We start from the raw sequence: 18208 nt of genomic DNA on the forward strand, positions 1-18208 counted from the left end.
ATCAGATTGACTGCTTTTCATCAGCTATGCTGAAGCCTTTCTAAAACAGAGCTTTACATAAGTATATATAGATGATAACTATTTAAAAAAAACATAATCAGCCATGAGAGGAAGCCAGTTAGGAACCTGTAAGAGAAAGTACTGGGATCAGTGGCCCTTCATCTGAATGATGGGAAGAATGAGGCCCAACTCAACACTTCTCATGGCTGCACACCTGGTGTGAACACATATTGAACTTTTAACACACAAGTGATGTAGAGCTCTCCTTCTAAATTCTGAAACAGTTTTAAATTAAGGGAGGAAATCTCAGGGGAAACCATTTCTAGTCACTCACCAATTTTGGAAATAATTAAAAATTTTTAAAATTAAAATTTGAACAAAGTTTCATTTATGCCAGAATCTAACAGCTTACTACAAATACCAAAAGGCTATGTGGGTGTGTGCGGGGGAAATCCCATCCCTGCTTACTTTCTCCGAGGAAGTTTTCCTTAAAGCTTTCTTATTTTTTTAAGAAAAGTGTAGAATTATAAACTACAGTCAAACCATGGGATTAAGTGATCTTTCAGAAGCAATATTCAAAATCCCCCAGAGAACATCTTTCAGGACTTCAATTTCTGTTTTTAAAACATGTGGGTTTTTTAACATTAGTTTTCAAAGCTGAAACTAGAACACAGCCCTGATCATTCTCAGTCCAAAGCTTTATCCACTCACAATAACCCTCCCTCTCTAGTGTCTCCATCATCACTAACCCTAACATGTCTTCCATTTTAAATTCAAATAAGTATGTGGAATAAAGTATTGATCAAGGCAGATACTTTGGTATATCCTGACTACTCTCAGGAGAGCAAATGGTCCTTGCTGATTCTCTCCACAGGCATCACGCTCAGGACAGAAATGGGGCCCAATTGTCACTAAGAAGGGAGCAAAGGGTCAATTCACTCTACTGTCTGAGCAAAGAAGCTTCTGTGGCACCTTCTTGTGTTTGGAGACCATGGAAAATGAGACACCACCAGAAAAGTGTAGAAGGAGAACTAGCTTGGCTCTTGCAAATCCTGACCTGTGCCCTGAAGGATCTATTCTTGTGTTTAGAGAAGAATCTCCATAAAGAAGCACTGAATTTGTGATGGTAGCTAGCATTAAAAAAAAAAAACAGAACCTTGCCTTCTGCCACACCATATTCTGTTATTGCTGTGGCAAAACAATAATTTTCTTTTTACTCATTACTACTACTAATGCCTTTTCTAGATTAATCTTTGTATAGAGATATTCACCACCTCCTTTTTTAACGTCTAATGGGAGAAGATGAGAACTGATATTTCAGAATCTCTTCCTTGTACAGTTCCAGGTTGGTTCTATATAGGTAAGAAGAAACAGGGGATTCAAAAGGTGGAAGCAAGTAGCCACTGGGCTATGGAGAGATGGGGGCTTCTTTACGCATGTAGGGAAGCTTTAAAGATCTGGCTTCTTGAGGCTTCAGACTAACCCTGCTGAACACTTCCTTGACTTTTGTTCTTACACCTTTCTGAACATGTATAAGACTTTTGGTTTATCAAAGTTTTTGTACTTAAATGCACGGAATGCATATGTTTTCTTCATTTAGTTGTGATGCTTCACAGTTGTGAGATGAGCTAATAAAGTACTGTAAAAATAAAACACAATGACAGAGTCCAATTTGTTGGCAGTAGATCAGTTCTATAAAGTCTCCATGAAAAAAATCACTCCTAGGAAAAATTCAGGATTACATTCCTGAGAGCCTCTGCTCATGTTTTTGTCAATCAATACTATACATCTTTGTTGTATGTGTTTCTGTTTAGAAATACCTTACTTTATGAATATTGTTGATTAATTAACTACTGTGCAGATTAAACTAATCTGCCACCAAGTAAAACTCGTGTGCATCTTAAACTAATCTCACATTTTTTCAGGGGGCATGTAACATCTTTAGAGACACAAAACAATACTTCAGCACTACACTTGGGGGGGGCTATTTTAATCATGGAATCACTGGTAAAGAGAAGAAATATTCAAAAATTATGGCATTGAGAAAACTGGTGCTTGTGGAATAAGAGCTCAAGCAAAAAGGCTGAGTGTCGTCATGCTCAATCTCATCTAGAAATGTATGTTTCTGGTAGATCATAGTTTTCTCTCTCCTATGTCCACAAATAGCCATGAGAGCACCATAGATATTAATTTAGAGGTTACACAGAAATTTGAGAAAGGGGCAACTTCACAAACATAGAATCTGAAAATAAGTAGGTTTAGCTAAGTTTAAGAAATTTAATGTACCTGGATGCTTGTGGCTCCTATCTTTAATCCTAGCTACTCAGGAGGTTAAGATCTGAGGATCTTAACCAGCTCCATCAAGAAAGTCCAGAAGACCCTTATGTCCCATTAATACCAAAAAGCTGGAAGTGAAGACATGGCTCAAGTGGTAGAGTACTAGTCTTAGGGGAAAAAGCTAAGTGAGAGTGTAAGGCTCTGATTGTCGCTGTAAAGAAGTGAAATACCTTGCACTCTCTCTCTCTCTCTCTCTCTCTCTCTATATATATATATATATATATATAGATAGATAGATAGATAGATAGATTGATAGATAGTTAGATAGATAAATAGATAGATATAGATAGATAGATACAGATAGATCTTTATCTATATCTATATCTATCTGTATAAATATAGATATCTATCTATATCTATCTCTGTATCTCTTTCTCTCTCTCTCTCTCTCTCTCTCTCTCTCTCTCTCTATATATATATATATATATATATATATATATAAAGAGACAGAGCGAGACATATTTAATCCAAAGAAAAGGCGTATACTTAGTCTATAGTAGAATTAGGATCACAGTCCTTGCCTTCTGAAGATCTATAGCTATTCTATGCAATTCTGATGTTTCCTAGTTTCTTTATTTGCATCCAGTAAGCAGAGTTACTACGTTTCTAGCTTTAAAATTGAATTTATAATACTCAAACAAACAAAAGAAGGTCACTCAGAGCACACTATCTTGGAAAAAGTTTGGATAGGAATTACAATGCCATAAGAATGATATAGAATTTCTTTTAACTATTCAATCAATAAGAGAACAAAGAAATCGCAAAGAACTAAGAACGAGTTAATGCTGATAATTAATTTATTCACACACACACATACACACACACACACACACACACACACACACACACACACACACACACACACACATTTTAGTGCAGGGGATGGAATCCCAGGTTTTTTATTTTACCACTGATCTACATTCCTATTCCCATCATCTATATTTTTTTTCCAAGCATCTATTTTATTCTGATACTGTGTTAAAAGATTTCAACGAATAACCAGTTTCTCTAGCAAATGAGGACAGAATAGTCCAGGCACTACCCAGAGAAAAGAGAGTATGGATTCTTTACACCATATATAAACATCCAGGTGAAAAAGAAACTCAATGCCAGGATACCATTTCTTACAGTTCTCATCTTCCCCTCTCCTACAATCCAAAAATGTTCAGCATTTGTCATCATCCACATCAAAATGGTGGTTAGTAGTACATTTATTGTCTTGTATTTCTGTTCTTTACAATTTCCAGGAGCCATTTTGAGTGCTGTGGGGTCAATTGTGCATATGAAGTATTGAAAATAGACTGTATTCAACTCTCTGATACTCAAATAGAAAAGGAGGTCTTGCCTATCAAGCTAAAAGCATTTAAAGCTTGTAAAATGCACTGGGATGAATCTGTCCAGAACCAAAAGAAAACCTATATTTATAGCAGCTGATTTATTTGGTTGATATACAGTATGTGCTGTGGTTTATAATTTTTAAGGCATAGGGTCTGAGGTATATTAGATATTGCAGAAAGAGTGAGGACTTGATGATTTACAGGACTTCATATCAGGCCTATTGACCTTCTCAATAAGAAAGGTTGGTGGTCATAAAGGCACTGAAAGATGCAGCCCTCAGGAGTCAATTTAATGTAGAATAAACTCTTTAACAACCAACCAGATAGCCATATCAGCTGCACCATCTGCAGATTATGCTGCTGTTGTAAAAGCACTATTTTTAATAAAAAAAAATGCATAGGCTTTCTTTTTGGAAATTTATGTTTTCTCAACAAACAAACCAATAGTTTTTCCGCATCAATATCCCTAGTTATAGGAATATCAGGTTTAATAAACATAACAAAAGCAAAGAAGGAAAAATAAGTATTGTTTCCACAATAAAAAACAATAGTGGCAGCAAGTGACTGGATATATGAAAAACTCATCACTGGTCACAAAACAGAGATGCACCTGTGTACTCTTTGTTCTGGTTAAACTACATTCATTTCATTCCCAATGCAAATGGTATTAGTCTATGTACAAGCCAATACAATCAATACATAGACTTTCCAATTGGCGAGGCCTTATGTTAACATACCCACAGTGAAGCTGATCTTTGGAGGACTAACATATCTCAATTACCAGAGTTGTATGTAAAGGAAATCCCAAAAACAGTCCAACTAAATGTTATCTCCAATAGACTAAGCCAAAGAAAACATTCTAAAAAATGTCCTTCCTTATTAGCATGGATTTTCTGGGAAATTGTACACATTCTCCACTGGAATTAGAAAAAACAGGGAGGGGGTGACAACTTGCTTGATCTTCAGCTCTGTTGTTTTTATTTTTCAAGACATTCCATAAGCAATTAACTGAAATTACTGAGAAATAAATGAAGCACGCTAAGTTCCAACAGAAAAAGTGGAGCATTTGAAAAATATTTTTGCTTATGGAATTTTATCCTACCCAGAAGTTGAGTCAGATTGAATCTATATACAGCAATTAAAAACTGGGGTAATAACAAAATCTTTTCTCTTCCAAGCAATTAGTGTGGTTGAGACTTCCTATGGTGTCAGTTGTATTGATGGATACTAACTTGTTTCAGAGTTTTTTATTCGTAAATCTCTGCATAGTTCAGTCTATGCTAGAATTTATGCTATTGTGTAAGGTCATCTATTTGCACCTCTGTTTCATTACTTTATGACAGCATTGACATTGTGAACATTTCTTAGTGATCTGGACATTCTCCAAACATAGCATGGTACCTGGCATTCAATAAGTATATTTTAAATTGAATTAACTGTGCATGTGAGTAGACTTGACTCTTTAGGAGTCAAGATCACTAGAAGTCAGTAGAAGTTTTCTCAAACACAAGTGATGAGCAATTTGAAAGGATTTTCTATCCAGCCTTCATTTCTCCTTTATCTGCATTCCAGTTAGGACTGTCATGAAGTCATGACAGAAGGAATGTTTTAAAGCAATGATAAGTTTCTTAGGGATCAGGGAGAACACATATATTCCCTTTGTCTAGATTCTTTTAGTCGACACAAGTAGGAAGGGTCTGTCATGCACCACCTGCAGACATGTTCCCCAGGTTTAAAGAAGATGCAGGCTTTGACAGGGACAGCGTCCTGCAGTAGAGCCCAAATTTCCCTCCAGGTTTTCTACTATCTATATTTCTAACATGAATTGCGCTTTCAACCAAGCTTCCAAAAAAGGCAAATACCACCAAATGACTTTAAGAATATAAAATGTATTATGAAAATGTTTACTTTTAGTTTGGAAAAGGCATCCTAGCTGGTATGTTCAGAACCTTTATGTCCTACAATAAAATTTCACCATTTTTATTTTTATTTAAGCACAATTTTCTCTCTCCTCTTTTAACAGCCTGCTGTTCTCTCTCTCTCTCTCATGCTCTCTCTCTCTCACAAACACACACACACACACACACACACACACACACATCCACACACATCACCATCACAGTCCCACAAACATACACAGATTTCCTCACATACTTGAAATTTTTCTACTTTTATTCATTTTGATGCTACAGAAAATGTGGCAGGAAAAGGGGAAATTTTTAATTTTCTTTTAGGATGTTAAACTTAAAAATACTTTGAGCCCCAAGTTTGTCTACTTGACATGTAAAGTTTATGTTGGATCATTTTTGAGTATCATCCAAGATGGCCCTTGTGCCCCACAAATCTAGGCCAATTTTTCTGAAGCAGGCTCCTTGACATCATCTGTGTGATATCCTGATCTTCCTTGATTATCATACAATCCTGGGTTTGAAACCAAGTTATCTTGGCATAGTACTTCCCAGTCTTCAAATCTTCATGACAAAGGTAAAACCCTTTGGAAGGAGCCTGAGAGGATACACTGAAACACCTTAAAAGTCCTGGCTTAGTTTAATGTAAATTTCCAGCCTCTTAAAGAAATCATTTGACAAAATGCTTCTAACAATGTGCCACAGGATTTTACTTGGTCAGCTGAGATGCTCTTGTGTTCTCTGGCCCCCTTTGGATGGGTTAGGATGATGGAATGGATAACTCCACAACTTACCCTTGGACATGAAAAGCTGATCAGACATGCTGAGACCTTTTGGGAGAAGAGGGCAGCTGGTCATGAACAGGGCAGCTTTAGCAAGGGAAAGGTGCATAGTTTGAGTTTTTATTGTGCTTAAAAGTAGAGCAAGGGGGAAATTTTCTACCTAAAGTCCAGAAAGCTGACTGGTTCAGGGGTGTTTTTTGTTGCCTTTGCCACACTTCAGACAAGGGAGAAAAAAGTGCAGTGATAGTGAGATACTTCATTACCGTTCCAATTGTTGATTGGGGGACAATGGAAATGTGACATTTCTCCTTTCGTTGAATTAGATCTGGTTGTGTAAGTTATTGGGGTGCTTGATCAAGTCTGCAGCAGGAAGCCAGTAGTAGTCTAGTCGTGTGGCTTTTCAGATGTGATCAGACTGCTTTTTGGTATTCATTTCCTATTGCTGCTATAACAAATTACCACACACTTGGTGGCTAGAAACCTCCACAAATCTGTTAACATGTAGTTCTAAGTCCAAAATCAGTTTCACTGAACTAAAAATCAAGATATTCAAAGTGTTTGTTCTTTTGGGAGATTTTTATGGAAAACCTCTTTCCTTATAGTTTCCTGCTTCTAGAAGCTGCTAGCCTTCCTTGGCTTATCATCCCTCATTCCAACTTCAATTTTTAAGACCTGCAAATCTCTCTGACTTTCTGGCTTCCACTTTACATTTCCTTCCCTAAATGTGACACCCTGACATCAGCACTTTTAGCTCTTAAGAAAAAAAAAGATTTGGGGCAGTACCAAAGTTTTAACACAAAAGCTAACACTTATATCCCTTTAAAAAATTCTTGGTGTACGTTTTATAAAAATAAAATGCTTTTTATTATCTTTTAGGATATATGTATGTAAACATGTGTATATACATGTGTCTGTTTATATATTTCTATATGCAAATACATTTTATACTGTTTACCTGCCCTATTCCCCTGCCTTGTCTTCCTCATCCTTTTAAGCTGTACCACTTCCTCTTTCCTAATAATCCACCTGAGTTTTCATTTTGTCTTTTAAATCTGGATTCCACATATAATAGAAAATATGATATTCATCTTTCTGAGCATGGCTTATTTTACTTAATATAATCATCTCCAATTCCAACCATTTTCCTGCAAAAACAGATTTCATTTTTCTTTATGACTGAATACAATTATATTTGAATATATATTACAGTTCCTTTATCTATTCCTTGGTTTATTGTTACCTAGGCGGATTCTACAGCATGGTTTTTTTTTTAATATAACACAGGTATCTCTATTGTTTGCAGACTTACATTCTTTTAGGTATATGCCCAACAGTGGTATAGTTGAGTCATATGTTGATTCTGTTTTTGAGGAACCTCAATTTACACTTCTATAGTGGCTACACTAATTTACATCCCCACTCATTGTGTAAGAAGTTTCCCTTTTACTGCCTCCTCTCACCCCAATCCCCCACAATGTCATCAGTATTTTTTGCCTTTCTCACTGGAATGTGATAGAATCTCAATGTAGTGAGATTTGCATTTCTCTGATGAGTACAAATGTAGTATTTTTTCATATATTAATTGGCCATTTGTGCTTCATCTGTTCATATTACTTTCCCATTAACAGTATTATTTGTTGTTTTCCTGTTTGTTAGTTGTTTTTTTTCTGGCAGTTCTGGGGTTGAGCTTGACCTGGAGCTTACTAGGCAAGTGCTCTACTGCTAACTGATGACTCCAGTTCTTTTCTTGTACTGATATTTTTTACATAAAGTCTGGCTTCCTATCCAGGCAACATTCCTGGACTGTGATCCATCTGTTTTAGGCTTCTCTGTTGTAGCTGGAATGACAGGAGAACCCAGCACACTCAGGTTCTTTCTGTTGAGCTGGAGTTTTACAAACTTTCTACCAGGTGCTCCTGGTAGATTTGCCTTATCTCAAGGCCACAGCTGACTATGGACAGAAACTTCTGAAACTATATGACAAAGGATCATATAAAGTGATCCTTCCTATACTCTTCAGTTACAAAAAATGAACTCAGAGACCCTAAGCATTCATTGCTTGAATTAATTCATCATATTTTAAGTTGAAACATTCAACTGAATCCAGTCTCTTGCAGCCCATTTTATAGATACTCAACAGGGCAACAGTCTCTCCAGATACTTTTATAGTCATGGAGTAAAGCTCGTGGGGCTGCTTTTCACAAGATCCAGTATATAGCAGTATTCTCCCAAAGCCCTGGACACCATGATTGTTCCTTCTGATAGAGGCACAGGCAGCAGTAGTGGAAGTAATCACAACCCTAGTCAACCATCAGCTTTTGGAACGTAGAGCTCAGTGTTGCATGCCAGGACATCTTCTCTACAAGGGTGATCACCAGATGAACCCCTATATTGCAGAGTATGTGATTTTCTCCTGAGCAGTGGTTAAATAAAGGCCAATGACTCCATGAGACACACAACAAACAATCATTTGGCAAAAGTCATGAAGCATCACTTACTGCTTGTGCTGAAATTCAAACATGATGCATTTTAAGACTTATGGAACCCACTATTCATAGCCCAAGGCCAATTTAAGAAAGGTGATAGCTTTGTATTCCTGTCTCTAAATGCCAACTGTCAAAAATTCCAACTTTTATTAGTAAAATTTATAACAGAGGCTTGGTAGCCATTAGCAAATGTAGCATAAAGTTGGCTGACTCAAGGCACATACTAATCAGAAGGCAGCAAACACAGCTACCAAACCAAAAGCAAGAGAAGACCCAGGAAAGGTAGTGGCCCAAGGGGTGGTAATCTACATCATCTTATATGATTAATCATTTTGTGTCTGCCCTTCAACAATGGGACCCATTTCCTATGCAAAACTGATTCACCCCGGTTAGAATGGCTATCATCAAGAAATCTAATAACAACAGATGCTGGAGGGGATGTGGCCAAAAGGGAACCCTACTGCACTGTTGGGGGGAGTGTAAATTTGTTCAACCATTGTGGAAAACAGAAGAGAGGTTCCTCAAAAGACAATACATAAAGCTCCCCTATGATTCAGCATTCCCCCATCTAGGCATTTACCCAAATGATCACAAACAAGGCCATACTAAAGATACCAGCACAACTATGTTTATCACAGCATTATTCACCATAGATAAGATATGGAACCAACCCAGATGCCTCTCAGCAGATGAATGGATCAAGACAATGTGATATATATAGATATATCTATGTATATCAATCTATATCTATCTATCTATATAACTATATGAAATCTATGCTTCCATCAGAAAGAATGACACCTCCCCATTTGTTAGGAAATGGAAAGACTTGGAAAAAATCATATTAAGTGAAGTAAGCCAGGCCCAAAGTAATATAGTTACCATGGTTTCCCTTATTTGTGATAACTAGTATATATCTAGGATAATCTTATCAAATAAAGAGAAAAGCTTAAAAACTATGTACATATGACCATATAAGATGATGTTAAGTGAAGTGAACCACAAGATAGGGCACAAGAGGTTTTATCTTTGTCATTGATGTTTTTAATGTACTATATGATTTTTTGTTTCTTTTGTATATTCTTCCCCCATGGTATAACCCCTGTTTTCACTTCATTTGACTCCAGTGCCCTGCATCTTGTATATACATTTTTCTAAGTTGGGGAAGGGAAGGGAAATAATAAAATACTGAAACAAGGATACAGGCTGACACATTTTAACAATGAGATGTACAAGACACTATGTTGGAAATGAACTTTAGAACTTGAGAGGTCAGGGAGGGAAGGGATAGTAGGAGAAAAAGAGGGGGTAACAATGCTCGATAGGAAATGTATTCATTACCTTACACATGTAACTGTAACCCCTCTGTACATCATCTTTACAATATTTTTTAAAAAAAATACAAAAAGAGAAGGTATAGCACAGATCTTAAAGCTAAAGCTCCTTTAGATAATACAATAAAGATATTTAAAATGAGAAGAAAACTTCACTATTAAATCTGCTTTAAAAGCTAAGGACATAACTCCGTGCAAGAGGGCTTGTTTGGAGGCATGTACCAGGCCCTGGATTGAGTCTCAAGTACCAAAGGGAAATATTCCTAATTGAAAGGACACTAAGCTGGTTTTAAAATCTTTTCTTGGTTTACTCAATAATAAATTTTCCTCCATTCTTTATCTTGAAACAGAAATGTCTAAGATATCTATCATTTGATTTTCTGAATTCCCCAGAAATTTTCCTAAATAAGGAGGGATTTAAACTCTGCATATACGGACAATACTAGTTATAATGATATCTTCACACTCCAACAAAGTGAAATTCAGTGATTTTAAATCCTAAGGATGATTTTATTCTATTCGTATGCTAGAGACCAAAATAATTTTTATTTTCCTAGACAAGAATGCATCTATTCTTTTTACTCTGAAAGGAAAGTTTAAAACTGATGATTTACTGTGATTCAGAATCTAGATCCAAAAGAGTACAAAACCTTTCAGAGAAAAAAGTATTTTGTTGTCAGTAATGCAATTCCCCTTTCTCAGGGAAAAAAAAAGAAGAAATAGCTTTCCCAATTAGGTCCATCAATAAAGGCAAAGTTAGTCTGCAAAGAACACAACTCATGTTTTCCTGTGATCACAAACTCAGACAATTGCTAACCTAATTGCTTTTTATTTTTCTCTTTCCAGCCAACTTAAAGGATTTCTACACAATCAATGAGATCAACAACCTAGTCAATCCAATTTAGTTATTAAGAAGGCAAAAGCAATGGATTGGCTGCATATTCGATCCAGTTTTGTTATGGGAGATATTTCAGTCAGAGAGGCATGGATATAAATTTTCTTGGAGAGGAAATCTGGGTGGAAAAACAAATAGTCATGTTAGCTAATAAATGTTGCTTTTCAAACCTGCTAATCCCTTTGGATGATTTTTCACTGTCTGAAAGCTCTGGACTATTTTACAAAGGAAAATGGCTGGTCCCTTGAAGTTGTATAAAAGTTGTTAAATTCATATTCATAAAACTCAATACCACCTGAAAATAGAAGTCATGCCAATCAATAGTAATGACTTTCAACAACCAGAAAGCCTGAAGATCCTCTTACAGTATCACTTCACAGGAGATTTGGGGTACCACACATCCCTTGATACTGGTTTTGGAAATGCATCTCCAAAGAAGTCCCACAAGTGGTAAATATTAGAAATCCAGTCAGAGGGTTACCTGGGGCATTCAACCTATCTAGTAAGGGAAAGAAAAAAATTCACCAAAAATATAAACAATTTTGGAAGGCACTTTTCAGAAGGACTTTGTTTCCTGTGTGCTTTAAGGACAGAAGGCAGATATAATCTCTTCTAACCCTATGGAGTTTAGACTTGGCAAAGTGAGGCAGCCCACTGCAATAGACAATTCCAGAAAAGGAAACAGAAAGGTAAACAACTGAAAAAAATTAAAAGGGATAATGCAGCATTTGGAAGGCCTGGTTTATATCAGGTGGTTCGAAGCAAAGTTCAGTCCCATTATAATGAACACTGATCATCCACAAAATGTTCAGATGTATTAGACTACCTTTACTATTCTTACTTTATATATAAGCTATCAGAACATATCATTGGCCTTCTGAATTGATATAAATCAAACACTGTTCCTAATTGAACATAAATCATCCAGAGAAAAATAGGTGAAAATATCCTAAAGTGAGTTTAAATAGATAAACTTCCCTTCTATTTCTTTCAGAAGCTTAATTTTTAAAAATCTTGTCTTTTGCAAGGCACTAGTAGCTCACACCTGTAATTACTGTTACTCAGGTGACTGAGATATGAGGCTCATGGTTCAAAGCCAGCCTAAGCAACAAAGTCCAGAAGACTCTTATCAATAATCAACAACCTAAAGGCTAGAAGTAAGTTGTGGTTAAGGTGGTAGAGTACTATTCCTGAGCAAAAAACTCAGGCACAGCACCCAGGCTCTGAGTTGAAGCCCCAGTACCAAGACAAAAAAATATCCCACAAAAACACTAACTTCTTAACACATATGTGTATATGTGTGTGCATGTATAAATTATCCTGTTGCAATTGTGAAAATGTTAAAAGTGAGAAGGAGAAAAGAGAATGCTAGAAAGTGAACAGTGCCAAAATACAATTGCACCTGTTAGTGAGATAATAAAACCAAACTCACTGAAAGCTATGAATAAATAGAGGGTAGAACACTGGAAAAAAACAAGAGTAAGTAAAGGGATTAATCACATAAAGTACAGTATGTACACTGTGAAATGCAATGGTAATCACCTTTGAATAATTAATATGTACTTTAACAAAAATGAATGTTAGAAAAGTGAAGCATATACTGTCTGGGGTGTGAGAACTATTTGGGAATGAAGAGGGTTAATGAGGATGAAGGAGGGTGAATATAGTCAAAATATTTTTTTTGCAGCTGGGTGAAAATGAAGCTTGTGGAGGCTATGTTGGGAAGAGTATAGGAAGATGAGGAAGGATGATGGAAGGATGAGTCTAATCAAGGCACTGTCTATGTGTACTTGGCAACTCAAAATGAGAACACTGTGTGCAACCAATTGATGCTAATAAAAATAGAAAGTGTGGCACGTATTCACGATGCGAAATTACTAGCTCACAAAGAAAGGAATTATGTCATTTGCAGATATCTGGGTAGAACTGAAGATTCTATTAAACAAAACAAGCCAGATTCAGAAAGGTAATTATTGCCTATTTTCTCTGATGTACACAATTTAAAACTAAATAAAAATGTTAATCCAAAAGACAGGCAAGAGTGAAACTTTCTTCTTACTCAATAATAATTAATTATTAAGCACCAATGTAAGTGAATATACTATCCTAGGAACATAAGCGAGTAACAATTATTATCAGATGCAGTGTTCTGGATATGACTGTACCAGGTCTACTCTTCTGTGACTAGTGACTAGTGACTAATGACAAGGATGTCCAGGGGTAAGCCTTTGCCGGTGGGCCCCCATCCTGGTGCCCCATGCACGGCCTCTTTGGGGGGGGGATCCAGGAGGTCGGGGCAAGAGACCGGTCCTGGCAGGCCCCCTGGCACTTGGCCCGAGGGTTTTTCTCACAGAGGAAAGGGGGGAGCAGGGGTCCACTGGGCACCATGCGGGTTGGGCCCAGGACGGGTTTCTGAGCAATTGGGAGTCAGATCTGCCTGATCCACGTGGTGGGAGGGGGCCTTCCCACTCCCCCAGCACCTGCCCCCATTGAGATGGGTGGGTGGCATCCTCAGATCCAGGGTTGTCTCAGGGCCCCCTGTGTGCGGTGAGGTCTCTTTGGGGGGGGGGGCAGGACTTCTGGGTCCAGGCGGGGTGACTGCAATGATTTGGAGATCTAGTTTATTCTCTGGAGTCCTGCTCCCCTCCTACTCCCCCCAAGGCACCCCAAAGTCTGCACTTCGAGAGTGATAGGAAAATGTACTTTTTTTCTTTTTACTTGATGTTTGATGCGAGTGGGGCTTGAACTCAAGGCCTGGCCCTCTTGCTTGGCTGGGGTTGAGCCACCTCTAGACAAGGAAGTGAGCATCTGGCAGTTGATGAATAAAATCACATCTCATCCCCACCTGCAGGGAAGTGTGGTGGGTGCGCAGGGAAGTGTGGTAGGCACACAGGGAAGGGTGGTGGGCACGCAGGGAAGTGTGGAAGGCGCGCAGGGAGGTGTGGAGGGTGCGCATGGAAGTGTGGTGGGCACGCAGGGAAGTGTGGTCGATGTGCCCACGTGCCCAACTGGCAGATGTGTGTGGCCACTTCTCCGGATGCAGAGGCTGCTAGGTCCTGGGCAGGCAGGACAGGACGAAGGCTAGAGAAGGCTCTGTCTTGAAGCGGCAATCTCCAGGATTCCAGTCCCATTTAATGGGAGGATTGAAGAGTCTGACAGAATTATTAGGGGAAGAGAATCAAGAGCTGAGAACAGCAAGAGGAGCGGTGAGGGATCTGCCAAATGGGTTGAAACTTCAAGATGTCGATTTGGCCACCCCAACCAAAATAAAGGAGATATTTCTGTCAGGTGGCATTCAGATGACCAACAAAGGAGAGAAGCAGGGAACCATCATGGCTATGCTTCGTGAAGGCAATTTTGAAATTACCACACTGGATAGATGTCACAACTGACAGAAGACATGCCTAGGTAGAATTCACAACTGTCCAGCAGAAGGATGCCGAACACAGAGACCTCACTATAAACTCCATGTTTCTAGGCCTTGATGGTTATTGACTCGTTTACTTTAATGGCTATGAAGTTTTTTAAAAAATAAGAAAGTTACGGTTTGTATGACAAACACATCAAAGAATACAAGAAGATTAACTTCGGATTTTAAGCTACTTCAGGTTTGATGGCAGAATTGTGTACAAACCTGGTAAACATGATGCTGAGACTTTGGAAGCAATCGCAGAAAATGCAAAAGGCTTGGCTGGACTATCAGGAGAGTGCATTTGGGTAGAACTGAAAAAAATTCTTGTTAGTAAATGTGTAAACGACTTATTTCACCTGATCTATGATCTTGATATGGCTCCTCATAAAGGTTTACCCACAATTGCAAGTTTATAAGAATATAGTGAAGTCAGTGAAAATGTTGATACTTGCTCAGCAAAGCGAAGGACCATCTTGGCCTCACTGCGGAAAGTACAAGATGATGTCACAAAATGGGATTTGAAGTTGAAGATTTCACAAGAAGAGGAAAAACATTGGCTTATTTAGAGTTAAAAATAGGAAAGACTTAGTTAAAGCATCAGATCGTTCAAAACCATTGAAACCCTATCAAAACTTCATTGTAGATTCCAGAGAGCCAGATGCAAATGCCAGAGTATGTGAGCTGCTGAAGTACCAGGGTGAACGCAGTCTCCTCACGCAGATGCAGAAGTGGTCCCTGCCCCCTTCCCTTTGAGCGGACCTGACATTAGAAAAGTTGGCATTTCTTCCAGGAAGGAAATTGGTGCTGTGTTACAGCAACTGCAAGTACAGTGGGAAAAAAAGTGGCTGCCAAATGGAAAAAGAGGAATTCCTAAGTTACATAAAGAAGACCTAAAATGAAGACCTGGTTCTCAAAAGGGTAAGACTGGTCATCTTTCCCTGTCTATGAGATTTAAGAAGCTACAGCAGAGTTAAGAGAGAATCCATTAAGAAAAATCTTCTTGCTTTGTGAAACTATTTCAGGCACTGACTGAAATGGAGTCTACCACCTCTCAATCTGATTTTATCAAAGAATCCTAGAATATTTTTGGAGTAAGTTCTGACTTAACTGTCTACACTTTTCAAATAAAAATGGTTTTACATAGGGAACAACTAGGATTGATCTTAAATGTAACTATTTTTCTGGGTGGTATATTCCTGTAATCCTAGCTACTTATGAGGTGGAGAAATAAGGAACTTAGTTTGAGGCTAGTTGGCAGTTAGTGAAACCCTGTCTCAAAAGCAAAATATAAACAAAAGGCTGGAGTGTGATTCAAGTAAAACAGCAAAAAAAAAAAGATGCTTAATATTATGTGCATTGAAATAAACAGGTTACTTTGTACACTGATAAATTTCATTCTTTACCTGAATTCCAAAATTAACTTGTACCTATAATTGTTGACAAATCTATGTAAAACACCTATCAGTTATTTCCAGGGTGTCATTTATTCATAGTGGCTTTGTTCTAGCTATCTATGTTTTGGTATGGAGCTGTTATTTGTCTGTCATAAGGATTTCTTATGTGTGTGAAGCCTGGAGAAGTTAACTTGTAAAGACTTTGGTGTATTATTTTAGTAAAATATTACCTTTGGTTTTGGAAGGTGAGTGGGTTTATATCAGATTTTAATGAGATAGTGATAATACTGCTTTTTTAAGGAAGCATAATTTATTTTCACTAATTAAAATAATACAACTTATACACACACACACACAAAGAAATAAGACGTCCAAAGAGTGAACCAATGCAATAGTGATACTCACAAGATACTGTGTTGGAAGTGAACTTTACAACTCTAGAGTGGGAGAAATGGGATTATAAGGGATAGCAAGAGAAAATGACAGAGAAAACGAATTATGTTCAACATGAATTGTACTCATTTCCTTACTTATGTAACTGTAACCTCCTGTACATCACCTTCACAATAAAAAATAATAAACAGGCAGTCAAAAAATAGGATGTTCAATAAGCATCACCACATACATTATGCTGCATTTGATGTCATTGTCCCACAATTCTTCAGCTACCAAATCCTCTTTTGTGCTCGCATTCATGTATGTAGTCCACTGATGACCAAACCAAGCCTTGCTAAGTGGTATGCGACTGAATTTATAGGCACTAGAGGAAGCTGAAGTACAATTTTGCCCATATGTGATTTTGTCTTAAGTACTAACTCTATTTATATTCTAAAGTTACTGTATTCTTTTTAGTTTGATTTTAATGAGTTGCAGAGTTACTGATGACACCCTAGTAATGGAAAGGCAGAAAAAAAAGCTGCTTTGCTTTACTATCTTTCAGTTATTCCTTTTTTTTTTATCAGTTTCAGAAAACAGAATTGAACAATTTACACCCAATTACACTTCAACAGACACTGCTTCTGATGTATGGTTGTCTTGCAGTTTTGTGTTTTCTCCTCGGGAATCTGGAAGTAGCTCAAATCTATTGCAGCTACCATCCCTGCACTTGGGCCTGAGGAGGGAACCTTGGAAATGGGAAGTTAAAAACTGGACTCTGAGAGGATCCTAATCTTGCCACTTACGGAACTTGCTCTAATGGGGAGCCAGAAAGTTGGACGATGAATGCAAAGGCCCCCAACACTTCATTTCCCTTGCCTCCAGTGGTGGCCTTATAAACAAACTCTCTTGTATACGGCAAAACTTTCCACTTCAGAGATCCACATATTGTGCAACAGGCCTCCTTGGTTTGGGAACACTGGGAAGGAGAAGTGGCAAAAAGTCAACATAAATCAATGCTAGTGTCATTGGCTCAAGTCTTTTATATTCAATGGTGCCCACAGCGCCAAAGACAATGTTTTTAGAGCTCCACAAATTGTACAATTCCAAACTTTCAATGGCTGGCTTTCTAGCTGCAATACTCATAATTTAGCACGTGAGACTCTATAGCCTATCAACCATTCACTATTCAGGGAAAGGTAAAGGAGGGGCCTAGTTCAGAGACAGTATCCAGGCAAAAAGGCCACACAGTGCAAATGACCAACTAAAGGGAAATTGATATTGCGCCAGGATGCGACCTTAGCTGGACACTGGAACCACGGGAAAGAAAAATACCCAAGGAAACCCTGATGCACACAGAATGACTCACAGTAAGTTCTATCCTAGGAAAAACACGTGGAGGCTAAAGCTCCCATAGATCTATATATCCTACTTTGAGGAGAAGTCAGTAAGTCTACCCTGGGAGACAAAAACGTTTTCTAAGGTACCAGTGCCTAGGTAAATTCTCCATACTGCAATATCTTTCTTCTCTTCATGGTCAAATTAAAAAGCACAGTTAGCACTGTGTAGATGTCTTTAAGGAGAGCCAGGAGGATTCCTGTTGGACTGGCTGCTTCTTGCTCTCATCATCAGCAGAGGGCTGACAGCAGTCATGTATAGAAGCAGTCACTGAGAAAACAAGTTTGAAGCCACAGCCAGTGTTTCCCCAGCAGGCCTGAGCCTGAGATCCTAGTCTGAGCAGTAGGCAATCCTAGCTGAGGCGCATCAACAACCACAGAATAGTAAAGCCCACCCAAGGGAGGTCCAAACCTGCTTCAAATATCGTTTTAACATGATGGTTCATAAACAACCTAGGTGAAGGCTTACAACAACAGCAGCTTATGCTGTGGGAATCACTTGCTATTTCGGCTATACAAAGCTATGCAATGGGAGCACAATGAGTACAGGTC

General features: G+C 38.1%; 1 pseudogene; it reads left to right on the forward strand.

Annotated features, from left to right (window-relative positions):
- The first annotated feature begins 11698 nt into the window (after nt 1-11698).
- Nucleotides 11699-15384, forward strand: LOC138828789 (CCA tRNA nucleotidyltransferase 1, mitochondrial pseudogene; annotated as a pseudogene).
- Nucleotides 15385-18208: the final 2824 nt, after the last annotated feature.

Source organism: Dipodomys merriami, unplaced genomic scaffold (genome assembly GCF_024711535.1).
Source record: "Dipodomys merriami isolate MVZ:Mamm:240054 unplaced genomic scaffold, mDipMer1.0.p SCAF_164, whole genome shotgun sequence".
NCBI lineage: Eukaryota > Metazoa > Chordata > Mammalia > Rodentia > Heteromyidae > Dipodomys > Dipodomys merriami.